The sequence below is a fragment of the Equus przewalskii genome, chromosome 9 (genome assembly GCF_037783145.1).
Source record: "Equus przewalskii isolate Varuska chromosome 9, EquPr2, whole genome shotgun sequence".
Classification (NCBI taxonomy): Eukaryota; Metazoa; Chordata; class Mammalia; order Perissodactyla; family Equidae; genus Equus; species Equus przewalskii.
Genome location: NC_091839.1, coordinates 82,772,751 through 82,791,931, shown reverse-complemented (window position 1 = coordinate 82,791,931; position 19,181 = coordinate 82,772,751). Strand labels below are relative to the sequence as shown.

Sequence of the window (19,181 nt, the reverse complement as noted above, 5' to 3'; positions counted from 1 at the left end):
TCTTCTGCTTGTCTTCTCTCTGTCACCACCACGATGGCTAATACTGAACAACCATCGAGGGCAGGTGTCTATCACACGTCTTCTCATCCTTGGTGCATAGAATACTGGCACAATTTCAGCGCATTATGTAGGAGGTATGAAAGAACAAGGAAGCAAACAATTCAATAAATAAGTAAATGGATCAGTCACATTTCAGGTTCAGCCCTTCTGATTTCAGGAAACAGAGACTTTTGTAACATCAGCTAAATAAGCTAAGTAAGGTTTATTACTGTAAGGAAACACGGACTGTTGGGAGATGAACCAAAATGAAAATAAGAGCAGTGGGCAAGCCAGCGTCTGGTGAGACAGCAGTGAACCCGCAGCTGCGGTTTCTGGCCTGGCTCCGATTACCCCCGTTTGTGCGGGTCTGCTGTTCCGCCTCTCACTGCACCTCGCCTCTCCTCTCCTCTCTGCTCTGTGTACCTCCTTCGCGCATCACCGCGTCTGTCCATGCATGGTCTCTGCTTTCCCACGACATGTCGTGACCACAGAATCGCCTCTGGCTTTGTCTACGCATCTCTTCAACCTCAGCTCCTGCTGCTGGCCGCCCGGCTCTCTGCACTCCCAGTTCAAGGCCAGCTCAAGCGCCCGAGGGCCGGGCTCAGCTTGGAATCGCCAGCTTGCTGATTCACCGCCTCGAGCAGGTGCCCAGGCTGGTCCGCCACAGCTCCACCACCCACTGGTGGAGGGCCCAAGGTACAAACACAGCTGTCCAGGGCTGCCTGTGGCCGGAGCAGTGGTCAGAGCAGAAACGGTGACTGACAGGAACACAAACACGGTCACCTTGTCCTGAAATCAAAGCTCTAAGAATTCTTACCCCAAGATTCCTAAATCTATGCACAAGGCGGGGGGGACGGGGCACCCGCCGTACTGGGAAAAGCGGGACCTAAGGAAGCCGCAGAGTCAGAGTCCCGTCCCGAGGACAGACGGCAGGATGGGATCCAGAGAACCGGAAACGCTGGGGGGCCAGCGGGTTACCGAGGGAGGAGAGAGGCCCAGAGTCTCTCAGGACACGGTTCTCCAGCTCCGGGGTGTCTGGTGCCACGAGCAGTAAATGCCAGCCGATTCTCGGCGTCTGCTCTGGCCCCTCCAGCTGCCGCGCTTACATCTCAAGTAACATTTTCCACCCAATTATAAAATTGCTTACTTAGAAAATTTGGAAAGTAAAAATTATAAAATAAGAAAGCAAAAATTGGTGGCACTTTTACTACCTATCAAGAACTGCAATTACTACATCACCATTTCTTCCTCTAGCCTTTTCACCATGTATTTCTTCTGAGAAATTGCGATTTTTCTGGAAGATAGCCTTATATTGTGCATTTTTCCTTAGTTATTATGTCACTAGCATAATAGTATGTTCCTTAAAGATATGGCTGCAAAAATATTCCATCATAGAGTGGTATCCTAACTTATTTTACTGGGTCCTACTGGTGACAGATTGTTTCTGATTTTTCCCTATTATGATTTAAGGAGTTGAATAAAAAGTTTCTAGAAGTAATATCCTGCATTAAAGGGAGATATTATGTCTTTGAAACACAAATTTGATCGTGTAGCTGCTCAGCCTAAGGTTCCTCAGAAGTCAACCTCTGTGGATGAGTTTCTAATTTCTCGGTTGCCACAGAGAAGGCTTCGTGACCGGGCGTGTGCTCTTCTCCAGCTCCACCACCCCAGGCCCTCAGATGCACCCCCACGCTCCCGTCAGCCTCTGCTACCTGCTGTGGCCCAAACCTGCCGTGCTTTCTGTGCCTGCAGGCGCTGGCTCCTCCTGCTGCCATGTTAGAGCCCCTTTCCCTCTTTCTTAACTTGTGTCATCCTCTAAGAGTTAGCTCAGTGGCTGCGTATTCTAGAAGCACCTATCCTCATCTTCCAGCTGGATTGCATTCAGCGGCTAGTCAGAGAAAGCCTGACTTCCAGGCCTGTGTACAAATAGAGGAGCTTCTGGAGTCGGTTTAGTGGCTGAAAGATGCCAGAGCTAGTGTATCTGTGATTGTCTTGGCTTTTACCTCATGGTTCCAAAACGTCTGTGACAGCTGCAGGCAGCTGCCTTGAGCTCCAGACAGAAATAAGACAGGCTGTGCGCAAAGAGGCTGTACCAGCCTTGGATATGCTTTTTGGAGGCTTCCAGCTGACTTTGGCTTACATCTCTCTCCTTGGGTAGAAACCTCTCATTGTCAGTCCTTGCTTCGGGGGAGGCTGCCGACGGGAGCATTTAGTTCTCTAGACACTACACTGAACGCAACCAGGGGTCTGGGAAACCTTGCTGGGTTGGCCAATAAACAGCGTCTGTGCCAACACCCCTCTCCGTGCTGGGCCCCCATGCTCCCCCAACGCTGATGCTGGCACCCTGCCCTCTTAAATCGAATACGGCTGACTTCTTTTAAATTCAGACACATCTCTTTCAGCTGCCTGTAGGCTGGATGCTTGGAGGACGCCAACTCATTAAAGGAGGTGGGAGCCTCTGAATAATGTTGTGCAATTAGGAACCTTAATCACCCCTCCTGAGATGGTGATTGCTCGTTTGGAGGCATAATTGTGGTGTAATTTGCTCAGTCTGACTCCCAGGCTGAATCTGATCTGAGTGAAGTGGGCCCCACCCATCCCAGGGCAGTGTCACTGTGGCTGCCACACATCAGGCAGACTTCCTTGCTTTCTCCCCGAGGCACATGCTCAATCTGTGCGTCACATGGTACGTAAAGGGCTGGACTCGGACTCACATGCAGGTGGTCCGTGTCCAGAACTGGTGTTTCCAAGTGTCCTGCCACCTGACCCCAGCAGAAGCCCAGCTCACACGGGCTTCCCCCATCCTCAAGACGCACGGTGAAATCCGGATTCTCCTCCTCTCAGCCTCGATCGGCACCTTCTGCGCGGTGTAGCCAACGGCAGCGAGAACCAGATGAAAGCACCACCACACGGGAGGAAAAGTCTGGCTGGAGAGACTGTCAGCAAACTTGCAACGCCCCATGGGCCCCTCTGAGAGCCGGGAGGTTCTCTCTTCAGAAGGCAGTGCTGGGCCTCGGGGGCCACTCAGAGCCGGCGCGGGCCTCTGCCACGGGGCCACGGGCTGCCCTTGACTGCACTGGTGTGGGAGTCCTCCCGGGGTTTGTTCCGGGAGAGGCTGGGGCAGGGGACAGCCCACTGCACGACACCCCTGGGGCTCTCTGGCACGATGGGCTGCCCAGAGGGGACGATTTCAAACGCTCTAACTCGGTTTCTGTCAAAGCTTTGTCGCTCAAACAACACCCTGAATAACAACAGGAAATTCGTCTGAAAGTGTTTTTATCTGAGAACTTTATGGGACTAGGGAGAACAGAAAATGATAAACTGAAGAATTAAAGTATACTGTGTAGGAAAAACATTTAAGTAGTGAGTTTCAAAGAGTGTTTTTGTGACAATAAGTGGAATAGATCTGGACATTGACTGAATTAGGCAGTGAGGGAAGTTTGTGGTATGAGGCTTTAACTCCTTCATGGGTGGTTTTCTAGCGCCTTGTAAAGGTTATCCGCCCCTTCCTGTCCCCAAGACAGGGCGGAGAAGCAACCCAGGAATCAGGCTTGTGTGCCGGCCACGGCCCGGAAACAGGCCTTTCTGTTCTGTCTGCCTGCCGTCAGAGATGAGTTTACGACCGTATTTCTTTATTGCTTCTGGGCCTTAGTTCCTATTTCCTTCCCAGCCTTTCTGTTCTCCAGAACAGAGTGGAAGCACCACGTGAGCCAGAACCTCTTGGTGTTTTCACCATCATCGCATGGTGACGCATCTTCCTTGAGTTTCTCTAGGAGAGTATCCTGTATTGGTCACTTTCATGAGCTACTTTTCCCTGTGGTCAGCTGGGCAGGGGAGGAAAACGTCTTTCTCTTCCATCCAGGTTAGGTTCTCCAGTTGGGGCCCAGTAAACCAGACTGACGACAGGAAGCAATCACCAGTGCTAACACGTGCAATGCTTCCACACGGGGGGCAGGAGCACTGGGGTGAGTGACTCACAGGGGCGCTTGAAGTCGGGCGTGTCCAGCATCTTAACAAAGAGCAGTGCCTTGTAGAGAAGCCACAGACAAAGCAGAAGGACTTTGAGGGTCTAGGGCAGCAAGTGGGGAGGGTAGATACGTGGATACCTGGGGAACTATGAAGGTGAGGCTCGTCAGCAAGGAGAGCTGCAGTCATTCCTCGGGGGCCGGCTCTGGGTGGTCGGCGTCCAGAGTTGTCTCCAGGGATTAACTTCTGCCCTTCCTGGCGGAGAGGGGAGGGCACCCCTTTACAGAGTTGTGTCTGCTTTTAGGGAAATAGGGGAGGCAGAGAGCCTCTCCTGTTTCTGCCTCTGCTCAGCTGCCTTTAGCTCAAGACAAGCAACACGCCAGCGTGGCCTGTTCTCTGCCCTCAGCTGGATGAATCCTTCATTTCTTCCTGTTCTAATCTGCTGGCCAGCAAGGGTAGGTTGCTGAAATGGAATCTTGCGGAGGAAAATACTACAAATAAAGTGAATATTACCATTTTCTGGGGTTTTCCTTGACCTGATCCTACAGGGCAGTGACGTGCCTGAGTCTTTTCATCCCTCGACCCACTGTAGGTCCCGGCAGAAACTGGGAGCTCTGTTTCACCCTTCCCACCTCCCAACCCTAAACATCCATGTAGGACACACAGGACATTTGGGTGAAGCTTCTCTTTATACGGGGTCTTCGCTGTCAGCACCCTTTGTCAGCCGTCCCTGCCCCGCTCTCGGTCAGCAGCGAGTGGACCTAGTCAGCCGTTCCCACGCAGACTGCGTTGTGTCCTGGTACTCGTGAAGAGAGCTGCGAACCACGGCGTTGATCTTAGCTTTCTCCTGCTCTGCTTTCTTCTCTTTGACGATTTCCCTTTCAGAAGCCTTTCTATTTTCCTAAACCACGCCCCAGGTCAGAACACAACGGCATCACAAATCATCCACACTCTGGCTTAAACTTATTCACACTATCGGGTGAGTGAGAAGGTGGTTATGTATTGGGAGGAACACAATCGAGTGAGAAGAGAAAACCCGAGGATGTGATTTGTATAAAAGCAATATTACCAACGGATGTTACAGGGCCTGCTCAGCAGTCCTGCCTACTTACCACGCCGTCCTTTACTGACGACCCAACGTGAGAAGAATGCTAAGTTCGCTGTAGGTTTCATTTGATCAGAATAGTGTTCTCTAGACGCTGGTTCAGCCCTCAGACGTGACTGCTCAGCAAGCGAACCCACAATTTAAAGAAGCCGGAGTGGGACATTCCTCAGTGTTACTTAGGGGAGGATGAGAGCTCCCCGGTGGCCCTCTGCAAAGGTCGCAGATTCCCTGCCCTGGATCCTTGCTCCTCAGATGTGGTCCATGGACCAGCAGCATCAGCTGGGAGCTTGCTAGAGATGCAGAGGCTGGGGCCCCACCTCTGACCTGCTGAATCAGAACCTGCATTTTAACAAGATCCCAGGTGATTCAGTTCACAGTAAAACTTGAGAAACTCCCCTATAAATCACTCCTTCCTTTGTCCGGGGAGCTGACAGAGGAAGGAGAAACGAGGAAAACAGCACACTGTGTAGTTACTTACACAGGGAGGGGAGCCCTGCTTATTTAAAGGAAGATTCCCAGCCTGACCCCAGGGCTCCCCGCTCCGTGGGGCTGAAGGGGGCCTGTCACCCGTTCCTTTAGATGTCAAAATGTCTGGGAAGCCTTCAGGCTGGAGACCCCCGGTCTGTGCCCACCTGCTTACTGACACCAGAGAAAGGGAAAGATGGAGACAGGCAGCAGCAGAGGTGGGGTCAGCGTCAAAGAACGTGGCTCCAGGAGGGGGAAGCTGCTGTGCTCTCTGGAAAGTCCTGTGTTTACACCTGAATTCAAATGACCAATAAAAAACCTCCCAGGTAAAGAATGTAGTTTTTTTTCTTACTATTCAAGCTTTCAGTGACCGTGAGCCACAAATGAAAACCACATATTCTAGAGAAATGCCCACGTACATGGTAACCTCGCCATCACTCCTATTTAAGAAGCTGCCCTCTAACTAAATCCCACCACCAACGGGGGGGGGGGGGGAGGGTCAGTCTTTCCCCAGAATTTTCACGACGCTTTTATGATGTTTGTAGCATCCCTGCTTGGGGGGAGCAAGATGACTCGTGGATGTGTCTTCATTTCCAGCAGGATTTCGGAACAGGGTTTTTTTCCTTCAAAATCAAGACTATGGATTGATACATATTTATATCATGGGATAAGTATTTTTTATAGCAATTATAAAAGGCTATGTAACTAATATTAAAATGTCAAATTAAACAGGAAGAAACGTTGGCTAGAAAATATATTCTATGGACCCTTATACGATTCTATCTGAATGTTGCTCCATTTTCAGGAATTTGCTGAAACTAGCCAAAGTAAGAGTATTTTTGCTATATTTAAAGGCAAATGACTCAATAGCCTCTTCATTTCTCCCATTTATGACACATTTCTCTCCAGGAGTGATCAGTGCCTTCCCAATGGCCCCACCCCATGGATTTCACATAAGGGATTCCATTAGAGCGTTCCTGCCCCACCCACATTTCAGAGCTAACTCACAGGCTCATTTTTGAACTTGTGTGTCCATGAGGCACAGTTGGTCACTACTGCTTCTTAAGGTCCCATCCAGAGGATACATATGTAATATTTGAAGGCAGCTAGATCCATATTTGCTGAATACGGCGTAAATCTGAAGCTGCTACCGAGAGCAGCTCAGCTGGTGCAGCCAGAGACTGCTCATAGTTTCCAATGATTAACCCCACGCCCTGCCCCCCAGCGATGGCCAGGAGTGAAGGACCACTCAGGGATGGAACGAGCTAAGAGAACACCCTCAACGTAAAGGAATGTTTCGTGGATCCTTGCAAATGCACTTGGTCGGATGTAGTATGTTTAAAGAGTTTCACATACAGTGTAATTTATATGTTTGCATAATTTGTAAAACTCTGAAATTTTTTGATATACTCTAGTAATAATTCTTTACAAAAGTACTCCTGAATCCTTCCAAAGTCTCATTAATTATGTGGTGCTATGAGAAGAGACGAACCACCCAAGAGAAGAGACTATGTAACTTTTCGGTAAATATGATCTACAGTGAGAGCCACGTTAGGTAATTCAAGAAGAAATTTTAGAAGTATATATGAATAGATCAGGGTATATAACAATTCCTAAAGGAAGAGGCCTGGCAACTTGTCAGGGACCACAGCTTCCTAATTCAGGCTAACGCTGAAGACTTCCTCTAGCTGCTCCCCATTCATTCGTTCACCTTCTGAACGTGGAGGGTCTGCCCTTCACCAGGCCTGTTGGGATGTACGAGTCTCTGGGTTTGTCCCGTCGATCAGAAAGTGGATCCTGGAAGTGCTGGAGAGACACGATTGCTATAAAAGAGCGTTCTAGAATGAGATACAATGGCCACCGCGCACGAAGGCGCTTTCAATCAGACACTTCTGCTGACACGTTCAAACTCCCTGCTGGCCCCTCGTGCTCAGCTCTGCCGCCCGGCGCTTGGGTTCGGCGCTTCGCGGCGGCTTCTCTGCGTCGTCCCAGCATCACCAGGGGCCCGGGCGCCCACCGTCTGCAGCGGGCGGCGGCACCTGCCGGGAGCGCGTCCTCGCGCGGTACCCAGGGCGCACCTGGGGGCAGTGATATCTGCCGGGAGCGCGTCCTCGCGCGGTACCCAGGGCGCACCTGGGGGCAGTGATATCTGCGGAGAGCGCGTCCTCGCGCGGTACCCAGGGCGCACCTGGGGGCAGCGGCACCTGCCGGGAGCGCGTCCTCGCGCGGTACCCAGGGCGCACCTGGGGGCAGCGGCACCTGCCGGGAGCGCGTCCTCGCGCGGTACCCAGGGCGCACCTGGGGGCAGTGATATCTGCCGGGAGCGCGTCCTCGCGCGGTACCCAGGGCGCACCTGGGGGCAGTGATATCTGCCGGGAGCGCGTCCTCGCGCGGTACCCAGGGCGCACCTGGGGGCAGTGATATCTGCCGGGAGCGCGTCCTCGCGCGGTACCCAGGGCGCACCTGGTGGGTGATGCTCGCGCGGGGACGACCGTCCGGCCAGCCCGCTGCCCCTCTTCTTAAAACGCGGCAAAGGAGCCAGATTACCGAACAGGTAAAATGCGATTTTTAACGAGGATGAAGCGCAGAGGAGAACGATCTGCGCTTCACGCCCCTGCGTGGTGACTGCGCTCTACGCACGCACCGCCCATTTTAGGTCAGAAAAGCCCGTTTTGAGTCAAGTTGGCGGCAATCGCTGTGCTCTGGCGCCACCTGGCGGCAGTCGGGGCCAAAGCTGACAAAGAAATGGAACCTTTCCAACCAGAATCGGGCAACCGCTTTACTTCTGTCTGTTCATCAAATCACTTTTTTTCAACAGCGAATTGTGATCTGGATTTGTTAAACTAGAATTTGTTCTAAAGCACGATTTCCCGAGGAGAGTAGAGCTGAGTAGAGGAGACATCAGGAGTGTGGTGGATAGATGTGCTGACAGAGTAATAATATCTTCGCATAATTCGTGGAACTCTGACGTATTTTATGTCAATTATATCTCAGTAAAAAATAAAATAAAATACAGCAAAACTTACTGTTAAATAAACGCATGAATGAAGGAATGAATGAATTGCTACCCTTTGGGGCTCGGGTCCTACTGTCTTATTAAATATGCAGCTTTTTTTTACTGCCTTCTGGGAGCCCCTCCATTCACAAGGACTTCGAGCCCTTTTCTTTCAATGTGGTGCTGAGCTTGGTCAATGTTCACAGAGGGATGGAGGCGAAACGGGATTGTGGTATGATTTTCCTCTAAGAAAAGGTGTACCGTCCTTGGTCAATGACTACGAATCTTTGTATCTGTTGAAAGCTATTCTTGCCTTCAGATGAAACTTCTTTTAATGATGGGATACATAATGCTCATATCAATTTTCAAAAAAATGATTTTATTTTCTCGAGTAAATACTGGACTCAGATTCATCAGCTGATTTGAAATTTCTCCATGTCTGCTTTAAACTGAGAAAGTTCCTGAGCCTCCTTTCTTGAGAGAAAATGGGACCCATAATACCTGTGACACAGCAATGTCACCAGCTTCAATTTTGTTACTCACTATAGCCATTAAACTTAGTCTTCCACTTTGATGGGAAAATCAGTATTCTGGTTTATTAAACATTCTGATTAACAGAAATTTATCATGTCAGACATATGGTGTACCAATTTTCAAGGACTCAGGACACAATAAATGTAATTGGTAGCATGTTAAGTGTAACGGAATCTTCATGACTGGAAGTCGCTTCAGCATCGTCCCCTGCTGTGGCAGTCTCTGTGAACATTAGAATACGCATCTAGAAGATGTACTGAAGGCTCATTTGGGGTTATGATCTGAGATTCAGCAATCGAGATCAGCTATCATAGAAAAGGAAGAATGTAAATAAGGATCCTTATGAGTTATTATGCTAACTATAGTTACTACTACAAGGCTAAACTGGAGAAATATTTAACATGAGAAAGAGATTTCTCAGCCCTCCCTACTGTAACCAGGTACATATTAGTTTGAAGATGTATCTAAGTTTCCTGATAGATGTCCAGCCCTGGGAAGAGGGAGGGACATACCATACGATTCAGCAAATGTGCTCCTTGGTATTTACTCGAAGGAGGTGAAAGCTTTTGTCTACACAAAAACCTGCATGTGGATGTTGATAGCAGCTTTATTCATAATTGCCAAAACTTGGACGCACCAAGACGTGCTTCAGCAGGTGGGTGGATAAACTGTGGTCCATGCACACAATGGACTATTAATCAGAGACAAACAGATGAGAGCTATCGAACTGTGAAAAGACATGGAAGAAACTTAAATGCATGTTACTAAGAGAAAGAAGCCATTCTGAAAAGGCTACGTTCTGTATGATTCTGACTACATGACATCCTGGAAAAGGCAAAACGGTGGAGACAGGAAAAGATCAGTGGTCTCCGGGGGCTGAGGGGGCAGGGATGAACAGGGGGAGCACGAGGAATTTTAGGGCTGTGAAGCTGCTCTGTGTGGTACGTGATGGTGGACTCGGGTCATTACACATTTGTCCAAACCCACAGAATGTGCACCACCAAGAGCGAACCCTGATGGAAACTGTGGACTCTGGCTGATCATGGTGTGTCTACGTGGGTTCATCAGCTGTAACAGAGGTACCCTCTTGGTGAGGATGTTGATGATGGGGAGGGCTCTGCACAGGTGGGAGCAGGGATATATGGGAAATCTCTGTACTTTCAGCCCAGTTTTGCTATGAACCTAAAACTGCTCTAAAAACAAAAAGTCTTAATAAAAATGAAATCAAATTTAATTTAACTTCAAAAACCACCGTGAGGTAGATGCCGTAACTGTCCCTGTTTATGGATGCGTAAACTGACTCGCAGCTGTAAATACATCAATAACTCACACAGTTGCATAGCTAGGAAGTCACTGAGCTGGGGTTTAGACACAGGTTCTCAAGCTCCAGAGTCCTAACTCTTCCACTGGACTCTTTTCTACTGTCAGGTTGAGCATCAGTTGTTCCGTTTACAAAGACGAGGGACCTGTGTTCAGGAGAGGTCGGGAACTGCCCAAGGTTGCCCAGCGAGAGATCAATGACCCAAGTCAGTCTGAGTCTAAAGCCTGTGCTCTTCTTAGCAATGGGCTTGGCCAATACAACTCTAGTGCTTTGGGCCTCACCTGTTGGTCCCGGGCACCAGGGACGGCAGCTGGAGAAATGTCCCTTCTCATCGGCACGGTCTGACTGTCACGGCACTGACCCCATGACGTCGACATGGCTGTTCCAGCATCTCATTTCCAATTCACCCTGGCCCCTGTGCCTGGCCCGCAGCCTGATGCGCTGAAGGTGGGTTCATAAATGCTCACTGAGCTGGACGCAACCATTGAACCAGCCGTGGCTGCATTTTTCTATTTGGGATGCGTGGTCCCTTCATTTCCTTCCATCCTCACTCCCTTCTGCCTTCCACAACCTGTCCTCAAAGTCGTGTTCACCTTCTGGTTAGGATGATCAAGTTTCTGAAAGAAAACTGGGGGCTTCATCTGACAAATACGGGAACGATGGGAGAGAATATTTGAAATCTGCGCCACTCACATGAACCCTTGACCTTAACTGAAATGGAGGCTGGGTTTTCCAAGAGAAACTGCCTTCACCGAAAAACATTAGCTCAGAGTTTCTGGCATAGCATCTGGTGCTCCCGTGAAGCTGGGTCTGTGGACTGACACCCTGCCTGCTGCCATCATCTCAGGACCCGTCACAGTCTCAGCTACCCACTCAGGTTTGAAAGATGTTTCAGGTTCTGTGTACAAAGCAGTTCTCCAGAAATGTCTCTTTTTGACTTGATTTTACTGACTTGTTTCTTGTTTTGGGTACTAAATGCTTGGCAGTCGATTTGTGACCAAGAGGTCATGTTGAAACAGGAATTAAATTGTGTTTGTGAGTGTCTGAGCACTTGGTCAGTCGTTCACTCATGTAACAAAAACTCCCGGCACACCATCAGGGACCCCGCACTGCTCCAGGCATGGGGGATAGGCACGAACCGAGCCCGCACAGCCCTGCGCCTCCGGGGCTGACGTTCCTGTGAGGAAGAGTGACAGAGGACGAGTGACCATGTGCTTACACAGTCCGTCAGATCGTGATGCTGTGCAGAAAATGAAGCAGGGTCGCAGACTCAGAAAAGCCGGGGCCGAGACGGACTTAGGAGGTGAGGGGCCGCCCCACATGCATGAGGAAGGAGATGTGGAGGAGAGACCAGCTGGGACAACAGGCCTGTTCCTGCGTGTTTGAGGAGCCGTGTGGGCCACAGCCGAGGGAGCAAGGGGGTCGGAGGACACGGTCAGAGTAAAGCGGGCGGGCACGCGGGGCGCTGGGCCGCCCAGAGCCTCCCAGATAAGATGGGGCCACTGCAAAGCCTGGAGCCCAAATGCGACAGGCTCCGACTTGTGTGTTCAGCGGACCAGAGGCTGCTGTGCTGTTGGGACAGGGGCAGGAATGAGGCAGACCTGGTAGCACCAGTCAAAGTTGTCTTTGACTCATTACTCAAAATGCGGTATTCTACACCCAAACCCCGGTGGCACTTGCTTCCCCAGATGAGCTCACCGTGATGTTCTTAGACGAGGCGTCACTGGTCGACGCCTGCCCTCCTCTCCTCGCCTGCAAGGTGTCTCGTCCTGACCGTGAGCAAAACTGGAGGCTCCCACACAGCCGGGTTGCGCAGACAGGTTCTGCGTACACACCCACCTGCCCCATGTGAACAGGAGGGAGAGGGCACCCGGGTGGAGGGAAGCGTGGGGGCTGTGGGTCCTCACTGGGAGCATGACGAAGGACGGCAGTCACAGGGCCGCCCCGGAGAGGAAGCTCCTGGACCGGGTGCGGCTGTCCCAGCTGCTCCCCGGATGACAGGTGTCGGGGGAGTGGAGTCACAGAGCACAGATGTTCTACACGGAGGAGGGAGAAGACAGGCTGTGTAGACTGCGACATGCCTGGCCTTGGCCAAGAGGGTGAGAGGCCCTGGAGCAAGACCCAAGAAGGGAGATGGGGGCACCAGGGCCAGCTGAGCGGGACGAAGGAGGCTCGCCCCCTGCTGTATGTGCCTGTGTGTGTGCGTGCGCGCACACCTGAGAGATGAGCTGAAGTCTGCAGGGGCCGGATGGTGTCCTCGGGTGGCCCCATGACTAGGTGGCAAGGCCAGTGATGGTCACTGTCTAAAATACCAAGTGACTTTTCTCAGCAACGTTGTGTCTTCACAGAGCCCTGCACAGTGTCCTTCACAAATGCTTAATGACAGAAGCTGAAGACTTGTAAATGCCTGACTGCTCAACAGTGACCTCTGAGCCTCGTCAGTAGGACAGCGTCCTGCAGAGTAACCACGTTCAACAGATCCTCGTCAGTAAAATGTCTTGCAATTGTATTCCAATAGATTGAATTTGTCATGTGTATCTATGCGACTATTCAGGAAAACAGACGAATGAACTTCTAATCTCTTTTTTCTACAGGTAAAGCACCCTGTGGCTTAAGATTGAATTGTTCCGGGGGGTGAATGTGTTTAAACGTAGAGTCCCAAGAGACTTATGTGTTTGAGATGTGACACAGTGTGGCTTCCACAGGAAGACGAATGGGTCTGAGACACTCACGTTCCTACCCCAGCTCCCGTGCTGTCTCCCCCACCTTCTTGGAGGTTTATGCTGGAGAAGACGCAATGCTTATTGGGGTTTCCCAGGAGCCAGCTCTGTCCTCAGCTTTTCTCATGTGTTAACTATCGAATCCTCTCATGGCCCCGGGGTTAGACGCCGTTACTGCTCCCGCTCCACCGATGAGGAAACTGGAGCACAGAAGGAGGAAGCGACCTGCCTGGGAGACGCGTGTTGGGCTCCCTGAGCCCTGCCCAGGCCCGATGCTTTGCTGGGAGGACTCTGGGACTCAGCCTGCAGTCCTGCTCGTGGCCGTGACTTATCATATTGATGGGATTCAGAGCAAAACGGGCAAAGGGAAGAGGCAAAGTTGGGAAGCAGACTCATCCCTGGAGCCGTCACACGAGACGTCACACAGGATGTCACATGGGTCGTCACATACAACGTGAAGTCAGGGGGCACCGAGCAGCAGCCCCGTCCTGGAGCCGTCACGCAGGACGTTGCACAGGAGACGTCACACACAGCCTGAAGGTCGTGCTTTGTTTCCCAGCAGTGTGCCGTGACAACATGTGTGGAAAACGACCACCAGGGAAGCCCACTGGAGACTTGGGGCGCAGGGCTGAGTGGCGGCTGGCCATGTATGTGGACAGGCCCTGCCCAGCAGGCACCGAGTCCAGACCCGCAGAAGGGAAGCAGGTGCCCAGCTTAAGTCACGCTGTCTGCACGGTTCCTCCCAGGGAGCCGCTCTGGCAGTCTGGGAAGTGGAATGAACCCTTCGAAATCCGAGCTCCAGATATCCACCAGGGGCCCACCTCGCAAGGAGGCCTTTCTGGGAACAGAGGTCAGACTCCACATGCCCACACCTCTCCACATCCGTCTACTACGTGGAAGAGCTGGGCCTCCCTCACGAATAGATCTGGAGGCCAAATTCAGAACCAGTACGCCTGTGGACTTGCAGGCACGTCCAGCAGAAAGAGCCAGGAGCCTGGGACGGGGTAGGTCTGGTCAGAGAGGTCAGCGTGGGAGCTGCTGGGCTGCGGTGCCTCTGAAAGCTGAGTTCACGAGGAGGTGTGCGTGGACAGAGAATAGAGACTCTGCCCGGGCTCCATCCTCCAGAGTCGGTGCGTGAGGATGGAGCTCACTGGGCTCTGGGGGAGGCCAGGCGTCCAGAGAAGAACCAAGAGGAAGCCACGCCCGCAGCCGAGCGGAGGAGAAGGGAGTTATAGCAGTGCCTCAAAAGGCATTTCCCCCAGGGTGCAGAGTACCGAGCAACAGCACCCAAGGTACAAGGTTGTCTGTGGCACAGCCTGTCACTCTCGCTGACCTGTGCTCACCGTCAGACCAGGAATCCAGGCCGGAGGCCACAAGCTCGGTTCTGGAGACGAAGAGCGAGTGACCGTTGTGGCAACTGTGTTGGCTGCCGTGGGCCGTGGACAGGAGCAGTCGAGCTCTCGATGACCCCGGCCCTGCCCAGTGGGTGCACCGTCCACACGGCGAACCCGCATCCAGCCCTCACTGTATGGGGAACAGGCCGGGAGTTTCATTAGCTGGTCCCACCCGTGTGAGCCCGGCGCGGCCTCCCCAGCCACCCCCGCTCAGGGTCGCTCACAGCTTCTCTGCGTCTTACTCAGCCGGGGCCTCTTCTCGGGCGTCTGCCTCTGGGTTTTCGCTCTTCCCTTACTGCAGGCTCCAGGGACTCGGCCTGCTGTTCCCACCCGACTGTCCTGTAAGGGCGGCCCCCTCACCTCCTCCCCAGCACCTGCCATCCCGAGTCACCTCTGCAGGTAAGTACGCAGACCCTATTCTTTTTTTTTTTGGTGAGGAAGGTAGTCCCTGAGCTAACATCTGTGCCAGTCTTCCTCTATTTTCTTTGTGGGATGCTGCCACAGCATGGCTTGGTGAGCGGTGTGTAGGTCTGTGCCTGGGATCCAAACCAGTGAGCCCCGGGCTGCCGAAGTGGACCACGCAAACTTAACCACTTGGCCACTGGGCCGGCCCCCTCAGACTTTTTGATTTTAAAAGATTTATTGTGTATCACAAATACATAAGACAAATAACAAACAGATCACAGATGACCCACATTGGACTAAGACAGAGCCTCGAGGATCGTACAAAGCTCGTGTAAGCCTGGTCTGCCCCATGGTTTGGGTTCCTGCCTGTCACCATGAGTTAGAACACTGCCTGGTCTCCTCCGTTCCTCTCCCTTCCTCTCACACGACGGCCATGCTCACAACACTTCTGACACCAGATGCGTGCGAGGTTTCCCACACAGAGCACTTCTCCATGACAACTGAACTCAGTCCTGACTCTGTCCCCGTGGGGATGGCGTCAGTCCCCACAGGGAAGGGCTCCGTCCCACGAGACTGCTGCCCGTTCAGGTGCCGATTGGAAGTAGCAGGTCCCCAGCTTCCTGACAGCTTCCGCTGACTTGGCCACAGTTGGAAGTCCCCACAACCCCCACCCCTTGGTTTCCATGATTTTCTAGAACAGCCCACACAGCTCAGGGAAACACGTACTTACGTTTACCAGTTTTTCAAAGGACATGGTACAGGACGAACAGCCCGATGAAGAGATCCGTGGGGCGAGGTCTGGGAGGGTCACGAGTGCGGAGCTTCTGTCCCCAGGAGTCGGGGTGGGTCACCCACCCTATATGTGGGAGTGTTCACCACTATGGAAGCTCTCTGGACCCCATCCTTCTGGGGTTTTGTGGAGGCTTCCTCACGGAGGCATGTGGGATCCATCATCAACCCCGTTTCCAGCCCCTGTCCCCTCTCTGGGAAGGTGGGGGTGGGGCTGAAAATTCCCAGCTTCCCATGTGGCCTCGTCTTCCTGGTGACCAGCCACCGCCCAGGAGCCACCCAGGGTCACGTCATTAGAACAAATGATGTTCCCCGTGCTCTTCTCACTTAGGAACTTGCAAGGGTTTCAGGAGCCCTGTGCCGGGGACCGGGACGAAGGCCAAGTACGTATTCTTGCCTTAAATCGAATATCACAGATGGAGAACGAGAACCTCTGCCTTCGGCTAATTCCCAAGGCTGAATTCACCGTCAGCAGGATGGTCTCCCGCCTCTCCCAGCATCTCCTAAGAACCCATCGCCCCAGCTCTGAGCGCTGACACCCCTCCCTGGAGACCACGAGTGGCCCCGAGGCCCACAGCCGGGGGAAGCACGAGCCGGACTCACCCCCGCCTGCTTCCACCCACTCCTCCTGCCAGGGCAGCCCCGGCTCTCCACTGCTCCCCAGAGAGGGCTGGGTGCGGGGACAGTGGGTTCCAAGTCCAGGTCCCCTTAGACAAGCGAGGGGACCTCAGGCAACGTACCCGGGCTCGCTGGGCCTGTTTTTATCTGGAAATGGAGCTGGGGGCCTAGTCTCCCTCGCTCGAAAATCCTGTCCTATTCCACCGTTGCTCAAAATCACGCTCAGAGGCAGGTTGGATGAATATTCCTAGCGTTCAATATGCAGCAAACAAAATGCCCGCATCTCCTACCCTCGTGTAACAGGAAAAATAGAGATGGAAAAACCGAGTGTCAGCCTGAGGATTGTTACAACAGGAGAACTACAGGTCCAGGTAGACAGGAAAACCAGCCCCAAGAGAGACGGCAGAGGCTCCGGGACCAAGAGGAGGGAGCAGAGACGGGCAGAGGGGCTGGAGACCATAGTGAGTATGCGTGTGTGAGTGTGTGTGTCAGAGCATGTGTGTGTGTGTGTCAGAGTGTGTGTGTATGTGTGGTGATGGGTATGTGTGTGTGAGGGGATGGGGGGGTGTGTGCGGTGATGAATGTGTGCATGTGTGTGGAGATGGGGGGGTGTGTGTGTGTGTGTGGTGCCAGGTGTGGTGCTAGTGACGGGAACGGGGTGAATGAAGTCCGTTTGGACCCGCCAACTGTGAGGTCCCAGCGTCTTGCGAGGGCCCAGACTGTTTAGAGCTCTCATTAAACGTCAACTTTGCATTTGTGTAGCTCCCTGCCACACTAACAAAGTGGACATTTGTATTGTTTCATTGAAAAAATGCGATTTGAACCTTTAAAAATATCACGCTAAATTTTTGTGCTGTTTTCTGTCTCTCCCAAAGTATTTGACTTTTGGTTATTCATCTAGGTTGACGTCAACATCATGATTTAACCAGGAGAAGCCCCTCTGTTAGCAGAGTAGATCTAATGTGTTGATACAGTACTGTTAACCCCTTGTATTAAGACAGAGGATCCAACATGTTAGTACAGTGGGTCCTCTGTGTTAACACAGTGAATCTAACACGTTTACACGGTGGCCCTGGTCCCGTATGTTAATACGGTGGATCTCACACGTTCATTTGGTAGTCATCCTCTCGCTCAATACAGAGCATCTAACATGTTCGTGTGGTACTTGATCCCCTGTTAACACAGTGGATCTAACATGTTCACGCAGTAGTACTGATCCTCTGTGTTAAGGCAGTGGTGCCAATCCCCTGTACTAGTCAATGCATCTACAGGGATCACTTGAGAAGACATAATTCTGAATACTCAACACCTGAGGAATTCCTTCTAAAGGCCTAAGATGCGTCCCAGGCACACGGAATAGGTTTTTCCTGCGCTCAGACTTTTCTGCTCTCAGCTTGGGAACAACAAGTTCGTTTTCTTCCTGGGAGAGATCACGGGCCTTGGAGGGAGGAGGCAGGCAGAGCTTGGGGGAGCCTCCCCTGGGGCCTGGCTCTTAAACGGGAAGCGAAGGCACCGTCCCAGCAACCAGGGCCCGCCTGCAGAGCTGCGCTTTTTCAGGTGTTTCAGTTTCCGAACTTCGACCAGCTGCGTATCTCCACTCACCACAAGATGGCGGCACGATGTTACCAAAAACAGCCGTCGCCACGTCTCTGTAGAGCTGGGGACGACGAGGCCGAGAAGGGAACCCCAGCGGAGAACTGTTCTCCTTCCTGTAACTGGAAAGCAAGGAGGGAATCGAGTGTGGAAGGAAGAAAAGAGGAAAGTGGGAGGGAGGCGGGGGAGAGGACCGTCAGAGAGCAGAGAGAACTTCACAAACCTTCAGCTGGATTGTCCGCGGCCGAAGAACAGAAAACAAGCAAGTGCTGATGTAGGAAGTTTCCGAGAGAGGAAACCAGCGCCGTGACCACATTTGCTCACAGCCCGGGGTGTGAGCGTAGGGCAGACCTTTGACCTTCTTGTGAAGACAGCTGCCTCTGGGAAACTATGAGAGTGGATTCACATTTACAGGGTTGTCTACGTTACAGAGTGACCAGCTTGGGTCCAGACTCACTTTCTTCAGCATCCTTCCAAGAGGTCGTTCTCGCTGGCTTCTGTGTTAATTGTGGGGGGAGTCAGAGACATTATCAGGAGGGGACAATGGGCGGCACACTGGCAGCCGTGCCTCGATGTGAGAACTGGAGAGGTCGTCCTGGCGCTCCCGGAAGTCCCTGACCCGAGCAGAGTTCTTCCAGGGTCGGCCCTTCGAGTCTCCGCTGACCACCACCCTTCCTCGGCCTCCGGTTGATGCTTCCGGCCCCTTGTTCCTGCCGCTGTCTGCTGAAGCTGGCGTCGCAGGGAGCCCTGGAAGGGGAGCGATCCAGGAACGCTGGTCTCCTCCGGCACTGGGCCTCTTTAGGTGGCAGCCCTTCAACCTTGGCACTAATGACATTTTGGGTCAGATAATTCTTTATTGGGGGTGAAGGACTGTCCTTGCCAGTGTAGGATATTTAACGTCCTAGCTTGAACCCCCTACATTCCTGTAACATCCCCCTAGTTGTGACATCCAAAAATGTCTCCAGACATTGCAGAGTCGCCTGAGGAACAAACTGGCCCCCCCCCCTGCCCCCCACCATTTAGGAACCACTGTTTTAGATAAATTCCAGCTACAGGAATGAAGGAAATCCCGAAGGTTTTGTTGATCTTCCTATCCTGTTCATGGGCAAAACTCATATTAAATCATCAGAGAAAGTGTGCTCTTCAGATCTCTGTTAGAGATTTCCAAGAATTAAATCCAGGCATCAAATGCCTTTATCAGAGCCAGGATAACGTTCTCCACGTGAAACAAGTCAAC

General features: G+C 52.2%; 1 long non-coding RNA gene across 1 annotated transcript; it reads right to left on the bottom strand.

Moving 5' to 3' along the window:
* Positions 1-15,160: 15,160 nt before the first annotated feature.
* Positions 15,161-18,599, bottom strand: LOC139073439 (uncharacterized). Its single transcript, XR_011522182.1, has 2 exons — positions 18,168-18,599; positions 15,161-18,066 (listed from the first exon to the last, which is right to left on the bottom strand). It is a non-coding gene; the product is annotated as an uncharacterized lncRNA (long non-coding RNA).
* Positions 18,600-19,181: the final 582 nt, after the last annotated feature.